The sequence below is a fragment of the Mustelus asterias genome, chromosome 8, assembly GCF_964213995.1.
Source record: "Mustelus asterias chromosome 8, sMusAst1.hap1.1, whole genome shotgun sequence".
Taxonomy (NCBI): Eukaryota; Metazoa; Chordata; class Chondrichthyes; order Carcharhiniformes; family Triakidae; genus Mustelus; species Mustelus asterias.
Window position 1 is genome coordinate 27,986,011 of NC_135808.1, and position 21,798 is coordinate 28,007,808.

General features: G+C 44.7%; 1 long non-coding RNA gene across 1 annotated transcript in view; it reads left to right on the forward strand.

Annotated features, from left to right (window-relative positions):
• Positions 1-680: 680 nt before the first annotated feature.
• The window catches only part of LOC144496969 (uncharacterized), a 42,347-nt gene continuing 21,229 nt past the window's right edge, over positions 681-21,798 (forward strand). The window contains exons 1-2 of the long non-coding RNA XR_013498487.1: positions 681-4,365; positions 4,900-5,016. This is a non-coding gene — a long non-coding RNA (uncharacterized LOC144496969). The remainder of the gene's footprint in view (positions 4,366-4,899; positions 5,017-21,798) is intronic.

Sequence of the window (21,798 nt, forward strand, 5' to 3'; positions counted from 1 at the left end):
TCTTTAGCTGTCTTTGGCAACAAATAACGCACGTTTCATGTCTCTTGGAATATAGTGATCAAATTTCTGTTATTGCTTCTATTTTGGTTTCTCAAAGTGCTTTTAGATTTTCTGTTATTGCGTCATCTATGCTTGTGTTTTTCCTGTGCTCATCAATTTAAAAAGCATTCTTTTCTCTGATATCTTAACATTTGGCTCATCATTTGCCTCTATATCTTGAGGAATACCATGATTTGGATCATCATATCCTGTCCGTCTTCTTGCTACTGCATCCACATCAAACAATATTTTCCAATCTTTGCCTTTTATGGACGCACTATATGTTGTCATCTCTTTATTTCTGCCTGTCAAAGATTTATCCTGCATAAAATCTTTCGCTTCTTTCTGGCCCCAATACTTCAGGATACATCTTATTATGCTATTTCTTTTTAGCCTCTCTAAATGGAGTACTTTGCACCAGACACCCGTGCGTTTCTTTTCTTTCTCCTTTCCAGCATCACTGCGAGTACCTGATCTGTCATTGATATTTTACCATTTTGGGAATATAGTACACTATTTCCTTTGCAGTGTTACTCTCGTCCATGTTTTTGATTTTGTAATTGTCAAATGTATTGTGAAACAGTGAAAAGTCTTATTTCTTGCAGGCTGTAAGTTTTTAAGTTTATTTATTTATTAGTCACAAGTAAGGCCTATATTAACACTGCAATGGAGTTACTGTGAAATTCCCCCAGTCGTCACAGTCCTGCGCTTGTTCGGGTCAATACACCTAATCAGCACGTCTATCAGACTGGGAGGAAACCGTGCTGCCCATACAAAACATACTGTTTTTGGTTGTACAGACAAAACATACTGTTTTTGGTTGTACAGACAAAACATACTGTTCATCGAGTACAGAGAGGAGAAGGAAAGGAGAGGGTCAGAATATAGTATTACAGTCATTGCTAGGGTGTAAAGAAAGATCAGCTTAATGGTGGTAGGTCCATTCAAATGTCTGATGGCAGCTGAGAAAAAGCTGTTCTTGAGTCTGTTGGTATGTGATTTTGGAGGTTTGTACCTATTTCGTAGAAGGTCTGCAGAGAGATTTGGACAGGCTGAGTGAGTGGGCGAGGATCTGGCAGATGGAGTATAACGTGAACAAATGCGAGGTTATTCACTTTGGAAGAAATAATAGCAAATTGGCTTATTATCTAAATGGAAAGAAATTACAACATGCTGCTGTGCAGAGGGACCTGGGGGTCCTTGTGCATGAGACGCAAAAACCCAGTCTGCAGGTGCAGCAGGTGATCAAGAAGGCAAATGGGATGTTGGCCTATATCGCAAGGGAGATAGAATATAAAAGCAGAGATCTCTTGCTGCATCTGTACAGGGCATTGGTGAGGCCGCAGTTGGAATACTGTGTGCAGTATTGGTCCCCTTATTTGCGGAAGGATATATTGGCCTTGGAGGGAGTGCAGAGAAGGTTCACCAGGTTGATACCAGAGATGATTGGTTTGAATTCGTTGGAATTTAGAAGGCTGAGGGGGGATCTTATAGAGACCTATAAGATAATGAAAGGGCTGGATAGGGTAGAGATGGACAGATTCTTTCCACTTCGAAAGGAAACTAGAACTAGAGGGCACAGCCTCAAAATAAAGGGGGCTCAGTTTAGGACAGAGTTGAGGAGGAACCTCTTCTCTCAGAGGGTGGTGAATTTCTGGAATTCTCTGCCCACTGAAGTGGTGGAGGCTACCTCGTTGAATATGTTTAAATCACGGATAGATGGATTCCTGATCGGTAAGGGAATTAGGGGTTATAGGGATCAGGAGGGTAAGTGGAACTGATCCAATTCATATCGGCCATGGTCTTATTGAATGGCGGGGCAGGCTCCAGGGGCTAGATGGCCTACTCCTGCTCCTATTTCCTTTGATCCTATTTCCCGATGGGAGAAGGTGAAGAGCGTATGTCCGGGTGCATGGGGTCCTTGATTATGCTGGCTGCTTTTCTGAGGCAGCGGGAATTGTAGACGGAGTCAATGGATGGGAGGCTGGTTTGCATGATGGACTGGGCTACCTTCATAATCCTTTACAGTTCCTTTTGGTCTTGGTCAGGAGCCATATCGAGCTGTGACACAACCGGAAAGGATACTTTCCATGGTACATCTGTAAAAATCGGTGAGAGTCACATCAGACATGCCAAATTTCCTTAGCCACCTGACAAAGTAGAGGCATTGGAGGCTTTCTTAACTATAGCGTCAGAGTGGAGGGACCAGGACAGGTTGTTGCTGACATGGACACCTAGAAACTTGAAGCTCTGGACCATTTCCACTTCATCACCGTTGGTGTAGACAGGGGCATGCCCTCCACTACGCTTCCAGAAGTTAATGATTACCTCCTTTGTTTTAGAGTCATACTGTGCAGAAGGAGACCACTTGGCCCATTTGAACAAACCACAATCCCACCCAGGCCCGATCCCCATAACCCCATGCATTTACTCTAGCCAGACCCCCTCACATTAAGGGGCAATTTAGCATGGCCAATTCACCCAACGTGCGCATTTTTGGAGTGTGGGAGGAAATCAGAGCACCTGGAGGAAACCCACGCAGACAAGGGGAGAATGTGCAAATTCCACACAGACAGTGACTGAAGCCGGGAATTGAACCTGGGTCCCTGGCGCTGTGAGACAGCAGTGCTAAACACTGTGCCACCGGATGGTAGTCATGATGTGGAGATGCCAGCGTTGGACTAACCGGATGGACATTGATGGAGAGATTATTGTCGTCACACCATTTCACCAGATTCTCTCTTTCCTGTACTCTGTCTCGTCATTGTTTGAGATCCGACTCACTGTAGTGGTGTCATCAGCAATCTTGAAAATGCACGGAATTTTGCCACACATTTATATGTGTATAAGGAGTATATATAGTAAGGGGCTGTGGATGCAGTCTTGCAGGGCACCAGTGTTAAGGATAGTTGTGGAGGAGGTGCCATTGCCTATCCTTATTGATTGCGGTCTGTGGTAGTTGCAGAGGGGGGAGCTGAGCCCTAGGTCACGGAGTTTGGAGATGAGTTTGGTTGGAATAATAGCATTGGTGCTGATGATTCTACATGCCTTCTTCGTGTAGACCTTGCCATAATCGATGAGTGCTCGTGTGGCTAGCCTGGGAATCTAGCTCGGTCTGGTATTGTCTCTGTGCATCTTTGATGGTTGTCCGTACATTTTCTGTATAGGTTATGGTCACCTGACTTCAACACCTCAGACCTGGACTTCAGCAAACAGTGGGTATCCCTGTTCATCCATGGTTTCTGGTTGGGAAACATACGGATTTGCTTCTTTGGCACACAGTCTTCTACACACTTACTAAAGAAGTCAGTTACTGTAATGGCATACTCGTTTAGAGTGGTCACTGAGTTATTAAATATTGACCATCTACTGACTGAAAGCAGTTCTGAAGGAGATCATCCAATTACTCAGACCAAAATTGCATGACTTAATTTATCAAATTCTCCCACTTCAGTTTTTGCTTGTAACACGGGAACAGGAGCCTAGCCTTGTGGTCTAATTTGCCAAATTTGGTGTGCAAGAGCAATAGAGCGGTAGGCATGTTTGATATTTGTGTAGCAGTTGTCCTGGATAGTTGCTCTTCAAGTGGCACAATTGCTTTCTATTTTGCTCCGAGTCCATTTACAAAACAATCTTTTCCTTTATGGTCATTCTTGTTTCTATTGCAGCACGGTCCAAATTTTGCATCGAAAGGAAATCCAGGTTGTCAGTCGTTGTGTTTTTTTGATTGACAGCTCTGACTGTCCAGAACAGCTGCCGCTTGTTACGTCTTGCGTCATAATTGAACGTCATGACGCTTGCACTTCTCCGTCCCGGACTGCCCACGCATGCGCTTTTCCACACTGTGGGGAGTTGCATCAGCAACAGAGTGCGCCCCAGTCTCAGAGGAGAAATGAAGGCCATTTAGGTTGGGCAGGCCCGGCGATGCTGATGTGGGAGAGGTCGACAGAAGCAGTGCTGGCTGGCTTCTTGGTATCCGTCAGTTGTCTGGTCAGCGGCTCTTGGGATTGCCGCTACCATGCCATCCGGACGGTCGCTCCTCCGACTGCAGGTTCCTCTGGCGGCGGTGCTGACCCCTGACCTCGTGAGGTCACAGTGGCTGAGTGCGGTGACCTCTATCTTTGTGAGCTCACAGTGGCCTTGACAGTGGCACTGTGACCCCTGTCTTTGTGAAGTCATAGTGCCTGCAGGTGTGACGTGGGCTGTCCAGAGGAACAGGAGGAGGACGTTCAACCCCTCAAGCATTCCAGCATTTCAATTATATCATGGCTGATCTTTGATCCAACTGATTTCACCTTACTCCCTCTCCTGTCATGCATTTGGATGGTAAACATCTCCATATCTCGGAGTCAGGGAGAGAGGAGGAGAATGGAATGGTGACTTACTGGGGGACTGTGTGAATTTTTACCCATGCAGTGCCCAATGTGTCAGCCAGGCTTAATTCTTGACTGTTGGCCACCTCGCAGTCAAACACGCCATGAGGTTGCAGCACAAAATAATAGAATGATACAGCACAGAAGGAGGCCATCCAGCCAGTTTTGCCTGTGCCAGCTCTGTGAAAGAACAATTCAATTAGCCCCTACTCCCATCACCATTTCCCCTTCAGTTGTTTGATTCCCTTATGAAAGATAAATGTTCATTGTCCTTCCATCTTCAGTCAGTGGAAACCAAGTCATCAGAACTCACTATGTAAACAAAAAAAAATCATCTGCCCCCCTGGTTCAAGTAATTGTCAGATTCTCTTTTCGTTTGCAAATTGATTTTGGATTGTCCAGAAATCAGCATTTGTAGATTAATACAAGGAACCTTGTGTGATTGCCCATGCTCTGTGGTAAGAGCACTCTCTCTCCTGTTTTCCAGGTTTTCCCATTTGAATCTGTGAACTGATAGGAGGACTCCGCAAAATCAGCTGCTGCTGTCACCCTGATAGCTTCTCCACATCAATGTTTTATCTTCCAGTATGTCAGGCACCAAAGAGTAAGTATCTGTCAGTGTGATATACTTCTTAATTCCAAGTCTGGGAAAGTCTTGTTATTTGGCATTTTCCACTTCATGTTCAAATTCCTTTACGGGCTCTCTCCTTCCTGGCAATTCATGCAGCTTTATAAATCTTTCCTGCATTTTTAAATTTCTTCATGACCTTATGTGTCCTTATCTTTTTCATCTCCGCCTGCCTCACAACTCTCATCTCCTCATTGCTCTCACTTATTTTGTTTCATCTCCCAGATTTTCTTCCTTCCACCACTCGCTGCTGTATTTTACATTTTCCAAGTCCCTGGTCTCTTTAATTTCTTCCCTATACCTCTCCACCTTTAAAAACATCCTTAAAATCTACCTCAGATCTCGTAATATCTCCCAAAAGTATGTGGTGTCAAATTCTCCTTTCAGTGCTTTTGTGAATTGCCTTGAGATGTTTGACAATGTATTTAAAAGTGTGATATAATTTGCTGGTGTCCCAGAAGTGTAGTAAATGGAATTTATCCCTTCCGACAAATGGTAAATGAATACTCTCTTTCCCCATGTGATTGTTTCATTGAGTTCCCTGCTTAAGTGGACAACCTGAATCCTTTCCCACAATCCTCACATTTCCTCGGTTTCTCTGTGGTGCGGGTGCACTTGTGTCAAATCAGTTGAAGCTTTGTCCACACAGAAAACACACTAACAATTTCTGCCCACTGTGATAGTGCAGTGTTATTTCAGACCATGAGACTTATTTAAAACTCATCCTAGTCAGTGCACTGGAACACTCACTCTAATTTGTCTGGCACAGCATCTTTGCAGTCACATCGCTGCATCAAATCTTTTTTTCCACGCGCAAAATAGACCAAATTTCTCCTTCCAAATTCAACAGCTGGGTTTACTCAGGTCCTGATGAATTGAGCGGATCTGGCAAATGTTGGCATCATGTTTTGAAGTTCCCCTAAACCTCCTGCTTCTCACCTTGAACTTGTGCTTCCTCATGTTTTGAGCTTTTCCATCAGCTGTTTGTCCCTTCTTTAAAATGAGTTTGCAAATACCATTGCTACAAGTGCAGAAGAGAAATTTAGAATGGACAATTCTAATTTCTCCTCAAACTCTTTCCCTTCTTGTCCCCCGAAAAGGTAAATCCGTGTTACACATACTCTCTCCTTTCAAATTATTTTTGACGATGAGCAAAATAGACCAAATTTCCCTCCTTGTGCTGAAATCGAAACTCATATAATCATAGAATACAGTCCAGAAGTGGCCCTTCAGCCCATCGAGTCTGTACTGACATTCAGGAAAAAACTGACCTCCCACCGAACCCCATTTTCCAGCATTTGGCCTATCAGCTTGAATGTTATGATGTGCCAAGTGCTCATCCAGGTACTTTTTAAAGGTTGTGAGGCATCTTGCCTCTACCACCCTCCCTGGTAGCACATTCCAGACTGTTCCCACCCTCTGGGTGAAAAAAAAATCACATTCCAGACCGTCCCCACCCTCTGGGTAAAAATAGTTTCTCTGCATAGCCCCCCTAAACCTCCTGCTTCTCACCTTGAACTTGTGCTTCCTCGTGATTGACCCTTCAACTAAGGGGATCAGCTGTTCCCTATCATCTCTGTCCATGCCCTTCATAATCTTGTACCCTTCAATCTGGTTGCCCCTCAATCTTCTCTGCTCCAAGAAAAGCTCCAAACCAATCGAACCTCTCTTCATAATTTAAAAGTTCCATCCCAAGCAGCTTCCTGGTGAATCTCCTCTGCACCCTCTCCAGTGCAATCACATCCTTCCTATGAAGTGCCGACCAGGACTGCACACAGTACTCGAGCTTTGGCCTCACCGAAGTTCTATACAACTCCAACGTGAGTTCCCTGCTTTTGTAATCTGCCTCGATTGATAAAGGCAAGTGTCCAATATGCCTTTTTCACCACCCTTCTGATATACTCCTCCGTCTTCAAAGATCTATGGACAAACACACAAAGGTTCCTTAGTTCCACATAACTTCCGAGTGTCATGCCATTCACTGAATATTACCTTTTCAAATTACTCCTTCCAAAGTGTATCACCTCACACTTTAAGGGGTTAAATTCCATCTGCCCATTTGACCATCCCGTCTATAATATTCCTGTAGCCCAAGACACTCAGCCTCACTGTGAACCACTCAGCTGATCTTTGTGTCATCCGCAAATTTACTAATCTTATCTCCTCACATAGTCATCTATGATGTTTATATAAATGACAACTAATAGGAGACCCAACACAGATCCTTGTGGTCCGCCACTGGACCACAAGGCATCCAGTCACTAAAACAGCCCTTTGTCTCCGACAAATGAGCCAATTTTGAATCCACTTTATTAATTTACCCTGTATTACCCAACTCATTGTATCATCTTTCTTATGTTTCCTTTCAATTGATTTTTCTCCCTCTCCTGGTGGAGTTCAGTTCTTCCCTTCCTACTTTCTATCGAATATGTGGGGCATTTTGCCCCTAGAGCCTGCCCACCATTTAATAAGATCATAGTTGGTCTGATTGTGGCTAGAATTCCACTATTTCTTGTTCCCTGTTTGCGGGGTCCTCAGGAAACGAAGTATCGCCAAAATTTAAACCATTACAAAGACTCTCAAAAGCCAGTGTCCCAGTTTGAAGATGTATCTTTTATAGAAGAGGGCGGAAGTGCAGGTTAATGAAGCTGCGAACTCAGGACAGGTTAGTTAAGTTTCAAGACCACGCAATGGAACAGGGAGTATAGAACGTGGCAGGAATCGAACCTCAGGCAGAGCAAAAAAGGTGACGAGCACAAGAAGGGAGGTGGTCTGTCAGAGGAATTTAGTGATGGTGTTCCCCTGGGGTGCTCTGTACTTAGTGAACCTCACACAACCAATATACAGACTATGAAAGACAGTATATGGTTGAAGAACGAAAAGGAATTTATTTCCAATGCATGCATCAGGAGAGAGACAATGTCAATGAGGATTGACTGACCCCTCTGACCTAATATTGCCCAGTAAAATTATTATCTAATTCTGAACATTTCAATATCCCGTCGAGTCTCGTCAATCAGACTGGAGGGTCCAAACACAATATTCAACATTATTACCTTAGCCAATAACGTTCCACCTGTCAACAGGAACAGGAGATTATTAGTTCATTGCCCATGTAGGTTCTTCCCCTTCACCTCGGAAACCTAACCCACACCATTAGCAGTATCCAAGGCCGTTATTAACATCTGTGATTTTTGATTGGTGGAAGGAGTCACTCTTTCGCTGGAACCTGGGCCACTTCCTTTATCAGCTTGAGATACTGCTCCAGTCTCGCTACCCATGAATGAATTTATTCCCTTAAATAGCAGGCAATAACTTGCCTTTTGTATATCCAAAAGCAGATAACAGAAGCTACCTTTATGTGCTCCATTGTATAGAAAGAATTTGGCCTGTCTACCATTGTGTTTCCCATCATGCTGCATTCAGAACAAAGTTGGCCAAGATCCACAATTCATATATATTGAAAATACAATTTAAGCTTATAATACTTGGTTAATTTGTGGTTATACAATTTATAATGCCCTTGCAGTTTATAATAATACCTTTGCATATTTTGTTCCTGGCACATTGTGAATTCTCACTATATATAATATATATATATAATAGTTTATAATTACCTTAACCTTATTATCGTGAAACTAAAATGAAGGGCCTGATACTAGAATTCTATACTGCCCCCCATCACTCCCTGCTTTTGACCCTTGGCTATAGCCCAAGATAAGGCCACTAAATAGAAGTGTCCCAATACTTGTTCTTGTGTCCTGAAGGATGACTGTTCCCTTTGTATCCATGCTTGCTCAACTTCACTGCCATCGCTGGTACCATCCCTTCTGTGGACTTGGACAACCTTGCATAGGCACACCTAACTCCATTGACAAGCACCATCAATGCCAAGATCACCATGAAGAACATTGCAATCCCTTGTAGGATTGATGTTCCCAAGTAGTCCAGCCTGCCTGAGAGCCAACCACCTAAGGTAAATGGTTCAAGGTCTTTGAGTTTCTCCACCTCTTTCCTGATATGATTAACCAGATTTGTTAAGTTTTCTGAACTGTCTAGTATCAGCAACTGTCTAGGATCAGCAACACTGATCCAGTCACTGCACATGTCCCACCCCTTGCCACAAGATATAATCCAATGCCAATCTGTGTTGAAGTTCCACAGTGCGCATGGCTACCATTTCATCATTAACCTTAGCAAGAGCAGTTGCTGTATCATTGGCGACTAGTTCCAAAATGGAGCGGAGAACCAGAATTTCACACATCGCTTTAGCTACTCCATACTGGGGAAATAATATGCCAAATAACTTCTGTTTCTGAAATAGCTCGTCGATGTCTTGGCAGAGGAGGGAACTTAGGAGTGTAATATATGTATGGGATTACATATCCAAGGTAACACGACCCTTTCCCATCCGACAGGGAGCCAAGGATGTGCCCTATCCCCAATATGTTCCATTGAGAGTTGAATAAGTGTTGCCTCCTCTAAAGCAATAAGAAATATTGCAAGATTGGTCATTTCTGGGTGGACTCAGGCATCGCCAGGTAGTTCGATCTGCCATGTGTTCACATTCACTCATGCCTAAGTTTTCCCCTTGGCCTTTCATGTTTCTAGCACAATATATCCCTTTTGGTTTTGGTGTTGACTGTTTTAAAACTAAAACTAGGAGCTGGTTTTCCTAAGTTATAGATAGGTGTATAGGTGTTTATTCGACCTAACTTGCCTGCACAAGACTCACCAATGAAATTCTTTCCTTGCCTCTCTACTGATTCCCCCTCCTGCATGTATGGGGATGTGCGAATATACCCAACACTTTGCCAGGCTGGTCAATCTCGCATATGTGTGTACCATATATATGTAAGAATTAACACGTACCTCCCGAGGGGAACGCTGAAGGACCTCAGTTGCTGGTCCCACCTGAGTCAAAATCTGTACATTCAATACTAAAAAGATATAATCACAGGCATTCGTTATAGCAGTCTGTACAACTTCTGTCTTACAATCAAACACAATTGTTGGTCAATGTCCGGTAATAATACAGCTTGTTTACAAAACTTGCACAATCACCATGCCACACTTTGCACGTGTTCGTGACTTGACTTGCTTCTATGTTGGGGGATGTCTGGTCAATGTTGATTGGAGCTGTGCCTTGATTGTAGCTGTGACAGGTCAGAGATCTTCTGAGCACATAATCTGTAATAGAATCCAGATGGCCTTGCGACCTTAAATTTTAGTAATCAGAGTAAATTCGATCTAATCGGATTTTCTCCATTTCTACTATTATAAGGTCATTCAGCCGCTAGGTCAGGTTCATTATCTTGGGGCTTACCACTAGGGCACGGCCTTAACTGAGTCCAGTGTCTCCAGTGCGGGCCGCACTTCTCATCAATTCGGGCATATGTCTGCCCTGTAACCATCACATTAAAAGGCCCTTCCAAGTGAGTACCTAGCCCCTTTTTTGTCTGTCATGAGTTTCACCATTACCTTACCTCCCGGTGAAGGCAGCTTCGGAGTACTTTCTCCCGCCAATTTCATCCAATCTCGGTGCTGCTATTGTGTGATCACCTTTTGAGAAAATGGAGATGGTCTATTAGATCCCTCCAGACTCAATTCATCTTCTCCACCATTCCTCAACTCTGAGGGTGATATGGTATGTGAAACCTCTGCTTTATTACCAACATACGACACACCTCTTCCAAAACTCTCTCTGTGAAATGAGAGTTTCCCTGATGAGAATCCAGCTGAAGAGGTATTCCCCACCTCGGAATTTATCTCATTTGGCAATATCACAGCTACTATTGGAGCTAAGAACCTAAGAAATAGGAGCAGGAGTAGGCCATCCAGCCCCTCGAGCCTGCCCCGCCATTCAATAAGATCATGGCTGATCTGATAGTGGTTTAGTTCCACTTACCCGCCCGCTCCCCATAACCCTTAATTCCCTTATTGATCAGAAATCTATCAACCTGTGACTTAAACATATTTAACGAGGTAACCTCCACTGCTTCAATGGGCAGAGAATTCCAGAGATTCACTACCCTCTGAGAGAAGAAGTTCCACCTCAACTCTGTTCTAAACTGACTCCCCCTTATTTTGAGGCTGTGTCCTCGAGTTCTTGTTTCCTTTCTAAGTGGAAAGAATCTCTCTGCCTCTACCCTGTCTAGCCCCTTCATTATCTCATATGTCGCTAGAAGATCTCCCCTCAGCCTTCTTAACTCCAACGAGTACAGGCCCAATCTACTCAATCTTCCTCATAAGCAAACCCCTCATCTCCGGTATCAACCTGGTGAACCTTCTCTGTACTCCCACAAAGGCCAATATATCCTTCCGCAAATAAGGGGACCAAAATTGCACACAGTACTCTAGTTGCGGCCTCACCAGTACCTTGTACAATTGCAGCAAGACCTCCTTGCGTTTATACTCCATCCCCTTTGCGATAAAGGCCAACATTCCATTTGCCTTCTTGATCACCTGCTGCACCTGCAAACTGAGTTTTTGCGATTCATGCACAAGGATCCCCAGGTCCCTCTGCCCAGTAGCATGTTGTAATTTTTCACCATTTAAATAATCGTCCATTTTACTATTATTCCTTCCAAAGTGGATAACCTCACCCTTGTCAACGTTATACTCCATCTGCCAGATCCTCGCCCACTCACTTAGTCTATCCAAATCTCTCTGCAGACTTTCTGCATCCTCCACGCAATTCGCTTTCCCACTCATCTTTGTGTCATCCGCAAACTTTGTTACCCTACACTCTGTCCCCTCCTCCAGATCGTCTATGTATATGGTAAACAGTTGAGGCCCCAGCACCGATCCCTGCGGCACGTCACTAGTCACCAACTGCCAACCAGAAAAGCACCCATTTATTCCAACTCTCTACTTCCTGTTAGATAGCCAATCCTCAATCCACGCTGACACTTTACCCCCAACTCCGTGTACCTTAATCTTTTGCAGCAACCTTTTGTGAGGCACCTTATCGAACGCCTTCTGGAAATCTAAAAACACCACATCCACCGGTTCCCCTCTGTCAACTGCACTTGTTACATCTTCATAAAAATCCAGTAAATTCGTCAAACATGACTTTCCCTTCATGAATTCATGCTGCGTCTGCTTGATTGAACCATTTTTTTCCAGGTGCCCTGCTATTTCTTCTTTAATGATAGATTCCAGCAATTTCCCAACTACGGATGTGAAGCTAACCGGCCTGTAGTTACCCGCCTTTTGTCTACCTCCTTTTTTAAACAGTGGCGTCACATTAGCTGTTTTCCAATCAGCCGGCAATTCCCCAGAGTCCAGTGAGTTTTGATAAATTACAACCAATGCATCTGATGTTACTTCTGCCATTTCTTTCAGTACCCTGGGATGCATTCCATCCAGCCCCGGGGACTTGTCTACCTTTAGTCCCATTAGCCTACCAAGCACTACCTCTTCAGTAATAGTAATCGTTTTAAGGACCTCACCCCCTGCAGTCCCACGACCATCAATTTTCGGTAAGGTATTTGTGTCCTCTGCCGTGAAAACCAACACAAAAAACTTGTTTAAGGCCTCGGCCATTTCCTCATTTCCCATTATTAAATCCCCCTTCTCGTCTTCTAAGGGTCCAACATTTACTTTAGCTACTCTTTTCCTTTTTATATATTTGTAAAAACTTTTACTATCAGTTTTTATATTTTGTGCTAGTTTCGTTTCATAATCTATCTTTCCTTTCTTTATCGCTTTCTTAGTAGTTCTTTGTTTTTTAAAGCTTTCCCAATCTTCTAATTCCCCACTAGTTTTGGCCACTCTGTACGCATCGGTTTCTAATTTAATACTCTCCTTTATTTCCTCAGTTATCCATGTCTGGTTATCCCTTTTCTTACATTCCTTCTTTATCGCAGGAATATATTTTTGCTGAGTACTGAGAAAGATCTCCTCAAAAATCCGCCACTGTTGCTCAGCTGTCCTACCAACTAGTCTGCGCTCCCAGTCTACATTAGCCAATTCTGCCCTCATCCTATTGTACTCCCCTGTGTTCAAGCAGAGGACACTGGTTTTGGACCCTACTTTCTCACCCTCCATTTGTATTAGAAATTCAACCATATTGTGATCACTCATTCCAAGAGGATCCCTCACAAGAAGATCGTTAATTTTACCTGTCTCATTACACAGGACCAGATCCAAGATAACTCGCTCCCTCGTAGGTTCTGTAACATGCTGTTCGAGGAAACTATCCCGACAGCATTCTAAGAACTCTTCCTCAAGTCCACCGCGTCCGACTTGAGTCAACCAATCAATTTGCAGGTTAAAATCCCCCATGATTATTGCTATTCCGTTTTTGCACGCATCCATTATTTGCTTGTTTATAGCCCGACCCACCTCAAAGTTATTATTTGGGGGCCTATAGACCACGCCCACCAGGGGACTTTCTCCCCTTACTATTCCTTATCTCCACCCACAACGATTCCACATTTTGCTCCTTAGAGCCTATATCGTCTCTCACTACCGCCCTGATGTTATCTTTAATTAACAGAGCTACCCCACCTCCTTTTCCTCCCTGACTATCCTTCCGAAATGTCTGATACCCCTGGATATTCAGTTCCCAGTCCTGGTCACCCTGAAACCACGTTTCTGTAATGGCCACTGGATCATACCCATTTGTACTGATTTGTGCCATCAACTCATTCACTTTGTTTCGAATGCTACATGCATTCAGGTAAAGTGTCTTTATGTTAGTCTTTATATGGACCCGATTTGTTAGTGCATTATTTTGATTGCACGCTCTGTCCCTACCTGTCGCAAACTGGTTATCCTTCCCCAGACCATCTCCTTGCACTGCGTTGACCACCTCCCTTCTTGTGTTTGTCATCTTTTTTACTCTGCCTGAGCCCTTGACTCCTTTAACTCGATGAATGTCCTCATCATTAACCTGCACTCGTACCCTCTCCTTTACCTTTGATTTTGTAATTCTCCTGAACCCTCCCCCCACTATTTAGTTTACAGCCCTGGTTATCCGATTCACCAGGACTCTGGTCCCAGCACGATTCAGACGAAGAGTACCCCATCTGAACAGGTCCCATCTTCCCCAGTACTGGTGCCAATGTCCCATGAATTCAAACCCATTCCTCCCACACTAATCTTTGAGCCACGCATTTACCTCCTTAATCTTATTGACCCTGCGCCAATTCGCTTGTGGCTCAGGTAGTAATCCAGAGATTACCATCTTGTTGGTTCTGCTTTTTAATTTGGCTTCTAGCTTTTCATACTCCCTCTGCAGAACCTTTGTTCCTGTTCTGCCTATGTCGTTGGCACCTACGTGGACCACTACAACTGGATTCTTACCCTCTCACTCCAAGTTCCTCTGCAGCCCAGGTGAGATATCCTGGACCCGAGCACCAGGCAGGCAACACAACCTTCCGGATTCTCGAACCTGGTCACAAAGAACAGTGTCAATGCCTCTAACTACACTATCCCCAATTACCACAACATTTCTTTTTTCTTCCTCCACCTGAACGGCTCCCTGTACCACGGAGCCGTGGGCAGTTTGCTCGTCCTCCTTGCAGTCCCCGTTCCCGTCCACACTGGGAGCAAGAATCTCAAACCTGTTGTACAGATTCAGGGACTGAGGCTCTTGCAACTCTACCTTCTGGATCACACTTCCTGCCTCACTCACAGCCACACCCTCTTGTCCCTGACCCCCGGCTGAATTAGTTAGTCTAACGGGTGTGACTGCCTCCTGAAACACAGTGTCCAGGTAACTCTTCCCCCTCCCTGATATGTCGCAGTGTCTGAAGCTCAGACTCCAGCTCATCAACCCTGAGCCGGAGTTCCTCAAGCAACCAACACTTACTGCAGACATGCTCACTGGGAACCACAGCTGTGGCATCTTTACATGGGAATGCTCCAACTCATCGAGTAAACTGGTCTACGATTACTCCACAGTATGCTTTCCCTGTATCTGTGGTAATGGTCCTGTAACATCCATTTGTAAATTCACCCTGGGTCCTTTGGGTCTGGGTTGACTTCCCATTTTAATCTTGCAGGAACGTCCTGGCACCACTCGGGTGCACATACTAAAATTTCTTCATTAAATCAAGCATTCTGTTCCTGCTCGAGTGTGCTATTCCGTGATAAATCTTCAGCAGCGAATGCTGTATTACTTTAGGAACTATTATTTTCCCTTCTCTCCTCCATATTCCATCATGACCTTACTATCCTCCATCTTTTTTTCATTGCTCCATTTCCTCTTCATTTGCTTGTTCCTGCACTTGTTTTACATCAATATCTGGACTGTTCTCAACTGCTGTAGCTGCTAACCCTATAGGCTGTGTCCACTCCCAATCCTGTTGATTATGCTCGAGTGGTAAATCCCTTGCAGGCTGTGTCCACTCCCAATCCTGTTGATTATGCTCGAGTGGTAAATCCCTTGCAGGCTGTGTCCACTCCCAATCCTGTTTTACTAAAGCCTTTGCTGCCTGGTTGGTAAAATGATTTCCTTGCTGCACTTTATTCTCAATTTTCCTGAGAGCTTGAACTTTATTACTGCTGCTTCTAAAGGAGCAGCGGCTGCCTTGAGTAAATTCCTGAGTATGCGGGCTGTGGTGGATCATTTTTTTCCCATCAAGGTGAGGGGCTCCGAAACATTGACTGCCCACGAGGCACAAGCTAATGCCCTCACACACTGGTGCATCCCTCTGGCAACTGATTAACTGAGCGGAGTAACACCCCATCAGTCTCAATCTGTCCCCATGCTGCTGAGCAACTGCAGCTGCCTGTAATGCATTACTTTCCTCACAGAAAATGTGTAATGGTTTGGTGACCAAAGCTGAGGCTGTCACCAAAGCCTGCTTCAAATCTGAAAAAGCCTGTACTTCTGCATCTCCCCACTCTATCTTTTCCTGACGAGCCCTTCCTCCCTTTATCAAGTCCTGTAAGGGCTACTTGAGCATAATCTTCCACGAAATTCCTATAATATTTTAAAAAGTCTTCAATATTTATCTTACCCTTTTTCCGGTGAAAATTGTTTGTACACAAATATCCTTCCCCTGGTCCTCTGGAAACTATCTCTTTTTCCTGAATACTATAACCTAATAACATCTTTGAAACAGAAATCAAACCTTTCATTTGATCCCAGGCCATGACTTATTTTAATTGTTTGTTCTTACCTTAAATAACTGCATTTTCTTAAGAAATTGTGCTGTAAGCAAATTACCTTATGTTAGAATTATCCCAAATTCAGACAACAGTGTTTTGGGCTTTCAACTGCCCATTAATGTCTATCTTATCTCTTCTTTCCTTGAAGAAAACTTTGTTCCTTCATCTATAGCTATCATCTAAACTGCATTCTACTTCCTAGAATTGCTTCAAATGTCTCTTTAATATCCAATGAATCCTACTTTTGATTCTGTCCTCCTCTGTTTACTATCAATTCCTCTATAATGTATCTTTTATTACCCTGTTCATTTTCCTTTCTCATTTATTGCACTGAATTATTTCCCTCATCTCTAATTATATTAATCTATCAATTTAGTGCTCTAGACGGGCTTTCTCTTTTAGCTCATCTGGCATCTAATACAGCTTTCAACCTCCCCATGTTCAAAATTTTCAGCAGGGTGTGCTTTGTGTTCAAAACGACTCCTCCAGTTTTGTGGTTGATTCACTACTTTGCGTGTCCATGTCACACATTTTAACTCAAAAGCATTATGGCAGTATAAGAATTCCCATCATTAAACACGCACTCCCATTCTCCCATTCTACTCCCAATTCTACTCCCCTTTCTGTTAGAGTTTTGATTTTATGTGTTAAAATTACTGCAAGTCTTATAACACAAAGATCCACCCTGGGTTAATTTTCTGCTTGTTTCAGCAGGGGCGGGGCGGAGTAAATTCGCTCAAATTGACATCATCACTTCAAACACTCCAGAATAATTCTTTCCATTTATCTTTTCAAAGTCAGTCTATCAAGAATACATTTTCGAAAATAACAACAAGCTTGATCCGGATTAATCCAAAATTAAATTTATTTTTATCTATTTTAAATATCCCAAGAAATTAAAACATTTACACTGACAATCTCCCGAACTTTGCTCAAAATTTGCATGATTAATTATTTCTACAACTTTGCCTCCGTAACCAACACAGGCAAATACAAAATCAAATCAACTGTGTGCCTAAATGGTTAACTCTTCTTACAACTTTTTAGACGTAATGTAACACCATCTTGAAATTGATTTTCCTTTCCCAACATGGCAGAGCTCAAATCTCTGTCAGGTTCTTATTCTTGGAAGTGACCATGAATCGCACAATTACATTCTCTCTCTCTCTCTCTCTGTGCCACACACAGAGAGTCCGTGCCTGCTTTTAACCCTTTACTCCCCTCTTCGGTCTATGACGCTTTAGGCCAACCAATTTAACCTGTCTCTCGCTCTCACAAGTTGCTCACAGGAGACCTGTACTCCTGGGATCACTCCCTGCCGGTTCTCTCAGACGGCCTTGTCCCTTCTCTATCTGTGGAACCCCTCCCTGTGGGTTCCTTGTGCCCGAGCCAGCTGCCGTCTGTACACACGGTCTAGCCACTTGACGCTTCGCTAGCTATGTGGCTCTTGCGGCTCCGTTGCATAGGAGTGTCCGAGAGTCTACCCCCAGCCCCTATGTTTAAGAGTAGCTTCTCTGCAAGCTCCCTTTCTACCCATGCGGCTTTTCGCTCCGCTCCGTAGGAGATCCGCGTGTCCGTCCCCGGCCCCTCTATGTTAAGCGTGGGCTCTTTACATATACACCACTTTCGCACCTCTTTTCCAGTCCAAGATACTCAAGTTACGGCTTCCGGCTGCCGGACGCTGAGTCCCCTCGCTCCTGGGTGGTATTTAAAGCAAGTACTCACCCACCTTTTGGGAACACGTCTCGTCACCGGGGAGTACCGTGCTGTCGCAGTGCCAAATTGTAAGGAATTTTCTAATGGTGTTCCCCTGGGGTGCTCTGTACTTGTTGAACCTCAGACAACTAATGCATAGACTGCGAAAGATAGTATATAGTTAAAGAAGTAAAAGGAATTTATTTGCTCATGCATGCATCAGGAGAGAGACACAGTCAATGAGGGTTGACTGTCCTCTCTGACCTAATATTGCCTGATAAAATGATTGTGTTATTTTGAACATTTCAATCTTAGAATCTTAGAAACCCTACAACACAGAAAGAGGCTATTCAGCCCATCGAGTCTGCGCCGACCACAATCCCACCAGGCCCTACCCACTAATCCTCTAACCTATTCATCCCAGGACCCTGGGGAAATTTTAGCATGGCCAATCAACCTAACCCGCACATCTTTGGACTGCGAGGAAACCGGAGCACCCGGAGGAAACCCACGCAGACACAAGGAGAATGTGCAAACTCCACACAGACAGTGAATCAAGCCGGGAATCGAACCCAGGTCCCTGGAGCTGTGAAGCAGCAGTGCTAACCACTGTGCTACCGTGCCGCCCTATATCCCACCTAAACCCTCCAATGTTTCACTGGAGCAAGCAGAGAGGGAGTGATTGGAGGCAGGAGTGCTGGTGAGAGATTGACTGAATGATTTATTTATTTAATTAGTCAGTTCGTGTGTGTTTTTTTTTGGCCTTTACTTTTGTCGTGGTATTTTTCTTAAGTTTAAAGTGAAAACCGGAAGTGGGCTGCTAAGGAGTCTGGGAAGGGTTTTTTAAGCACGCGAAGTATAAAAGGTAGGTTGCAGTATACAGCGGGCAGAGTCGGGAGCGGGCAGCGGAGTGTGTGGGAAGCAGAGTGTGAGCTATAAGGGCTTTGGCTCACAGGGCTTGGGGGGACAGGGCGAGCAGGGGTGAGTTTAATTCATTTTTGCTGTTTCTCCCTGGTACTGGCAAGGTATCTAGAGGGGATGGGTGTGCAGGCAGTGCTATGTTCCTCTTGCACTATGTTTGAGGTGAGGGACTCCGTCAGTGTCCCTGCTGATTACATCTGTGGGAAGTGCACCCATCTGCAGCTCCTCCAAAACCGTGTTAGGGAACTGGAGCTGGAGTTAGATGAACTTAGGATCATTAGGGACGCAGAGGTGGCCATAGACAGAAGCTTTAGGGATACAGTTACTCCGAGGAATGAAAACAGATGGGTGACGGTGAGAGGGGCTGGGAGGAAGCAGTCAGTGCAGGGATCCCCTGTGGTCGTTCTCCTTAGCAACAAGTATTCCGCTTTGGATACGGTTGAGGGGGACGACGTACCAGTGGTGAGCCGCAGTGAGAGGATCTCCAGCACTGTGTCCGTCTCTGTGGCTCGGGAGGGTAAGGGGCAGAGCGGGAGGGCAATAGTTATTGGGGACTCGTTAGTTAGAGGGATAGATAGAAAGTTCTGTGGCAGCAAAAGAGACTCACGGATGGTATGTTGCCTACTGTGTGCCAGGGTCCGTGATGTCTCGGACCGTGTCTTCCGGATTCTTAAGCGGGAGGAGAAACAGTCACAAGTCGTGGCACACATTGGTACCAACGACATGGGTAAGAGAAGGGACGGGGATTTAAAACAGGAATTTCGGGAGCTGGGCTGGAAGCTGAGAGCCAAGACAAAACATGTGGTCATCTCTGGTACGTTGCCGGTGCCACGTGAGAGCGAGTTGAGGAACAGGGAGAGAGTGCAGTTAAACATGTGGTTGCAGGGATGGTGTAGGAGGGAGGGTTTCAGATACATGGATAATTGGAACACATTCTGGGGAAGGTGGGACCTGTACAAACAGGACGGGGTGCACCTGAACCAGAGGGGCACCAATATCCTGGGAGGGAAATTTGATACAGCTCTTCAGGGGGGTTTAAACTAATTTGTCTGGGGAGTGGGAAAAGGAGTTGTAGTCCAGAAGTCAGTGAGGGTGGTGAGGTATTGGGGAAGGTATCAGGGGCAAGGGTGGGTACCGGTAGACAGGAAGGTGGGTTGAAGTGTGTCTACTTCAATGCAAGGAGCATCCGGAACAAGGTAGATGAACTTGGGGCGTGGATTGGTACTTGGGACTACGATGTTGTGGCCGTTACGGAGACGTGGGTAGAACAAGGACAGGAATGGTTGTTGGACATTCCGGGGTATAGATGTTTCAGTAAGTGTCGGGAAGCTGGTAAAAGAGGTGGAGGAGTAGCATTGTTAATCAAGGATAGTTTAACGGCTGCGGAAAGGCACTTCGAGGGGGATCTGCACACTGAGGTAATATGGGCTGAGGTTAGGAATAGGAAAGGAGCGGTCACGTTGTTAGGAGTTTACTCTAGGCCCCCAAATAGTAATAGAGATGTGGCGGAAGAAATTGCTAAGCAGATTATGGATATGTGTGGGTGTCACAGGGTAGTTGTTATGGGGGACTTTAACTTTCCAAATATTGATTGGAACCTTTGTAGGTCAAATAGTTCGGCTGGGGCAGTTTTTGTGCAGTGTGTGCAGGAGGGTTTCCTGACACAATATATGGATAGGCCGACAAGAGGTGAGGCCACATTGGATTTGGTACAGGGAAATGAACCGGGCCAAGTGATGGAAAGGGATAGGCATGAACCTCGGGCCAGTGGTTTTAGCTGGGGGAAGGGTAATTATGAGGCTATTAGGAGAGAATTAGGAAACATAGGTTGGACTAGGAGATTACAGGGACTGGGAACGTCCGACATGTGGAGTTTTTTCAAGGAGCAGCTACTGCGAGTCTGTGATAGGTATGTCCCTGTCAGGCAAGGAGGAATTGGTAGGGCTAGGGAACCGTGGTGCACCAAAAAAGTTTCTTTGTTGGTTAAAAAGAAAAAGGAGGCTTATGTTCGGATGAGACGTGAGCACTCGGGTAGTGCACTAGAAAGCTTTAGATTGGCTAAGAGGGAGTTGAAGAGCGAGCTTAGAAGGGCTAAAAGGGGACATGAGAAGACTTTGGCGGATAGGGTTAAAGAGAATCCTAAGGCGTTCTATAGGTATGTCAAGAACAGAAGGTTGGTTAGGGCAAGTTTAGGGCCAGTTATAGATGGCAGAGGGAAGTTATGTGTGGAACCGGAGGAGATTGGTGAAGCATTGAACCAATATTTCTCTTCGGTGTTCACGCAAGGGGACATGAATATAGCGGAGGAGGACACTGGGTTGCAAGGGAGTAGAATAGACAGTATTACAGTTGATAAGGAGGATGTGCAGGATATTCTGGAGGGTCTGAAAATAGATAAATCCCCTGGTCCGGATGGGATTTATCCAAGGATTCTCTGGGAGGCAAGAGAAGTGATTGCAGAGCCTCTGGCTCTGATCTTCAGGTCGTCGTTGGCCTCTGGTATAGTACCAGAAGATTGGAGGTTAGCGAATGTTGTCCCATTGTTTAAGAAGGGGAACAGAGACTTCCCCGGGAATTATAGACCGGTGAGTCTCACTTCTGTTGTCGGCAAGATGTTGGAAAAAATTATAAGGGATAGGATTTATAGTTATTTGGAGAGTAATGAATTGATAGGTGATAGTCAGCATGGTTTTGTGGCAGGTAGGTCGTGCCTTACTAACCTTATTGAGTTTTTTGAGAAAGTGACCAAGGAGGTGGATGGGGGCAAGGCAGTGGACGTGGTATATATGGATTTTAGTAAGGCGTTTGATAAGGTTCACCATGGTAGGCTTCTGCAGAAAATGCAGATGTATGGGATTGGGGGTGATCTAGGAAATTGGATCAGGAATTGGCTAGCGGATAGGAAACAGAGGGTGGTGGTTGATAGTAAATATTCATCATGGAGTGCGGTTACAAGTGGTGTACCTCAGGGATCTGTTTTGGGGCCACTGCTGTTTGTAATATTTATTAATGATCTGG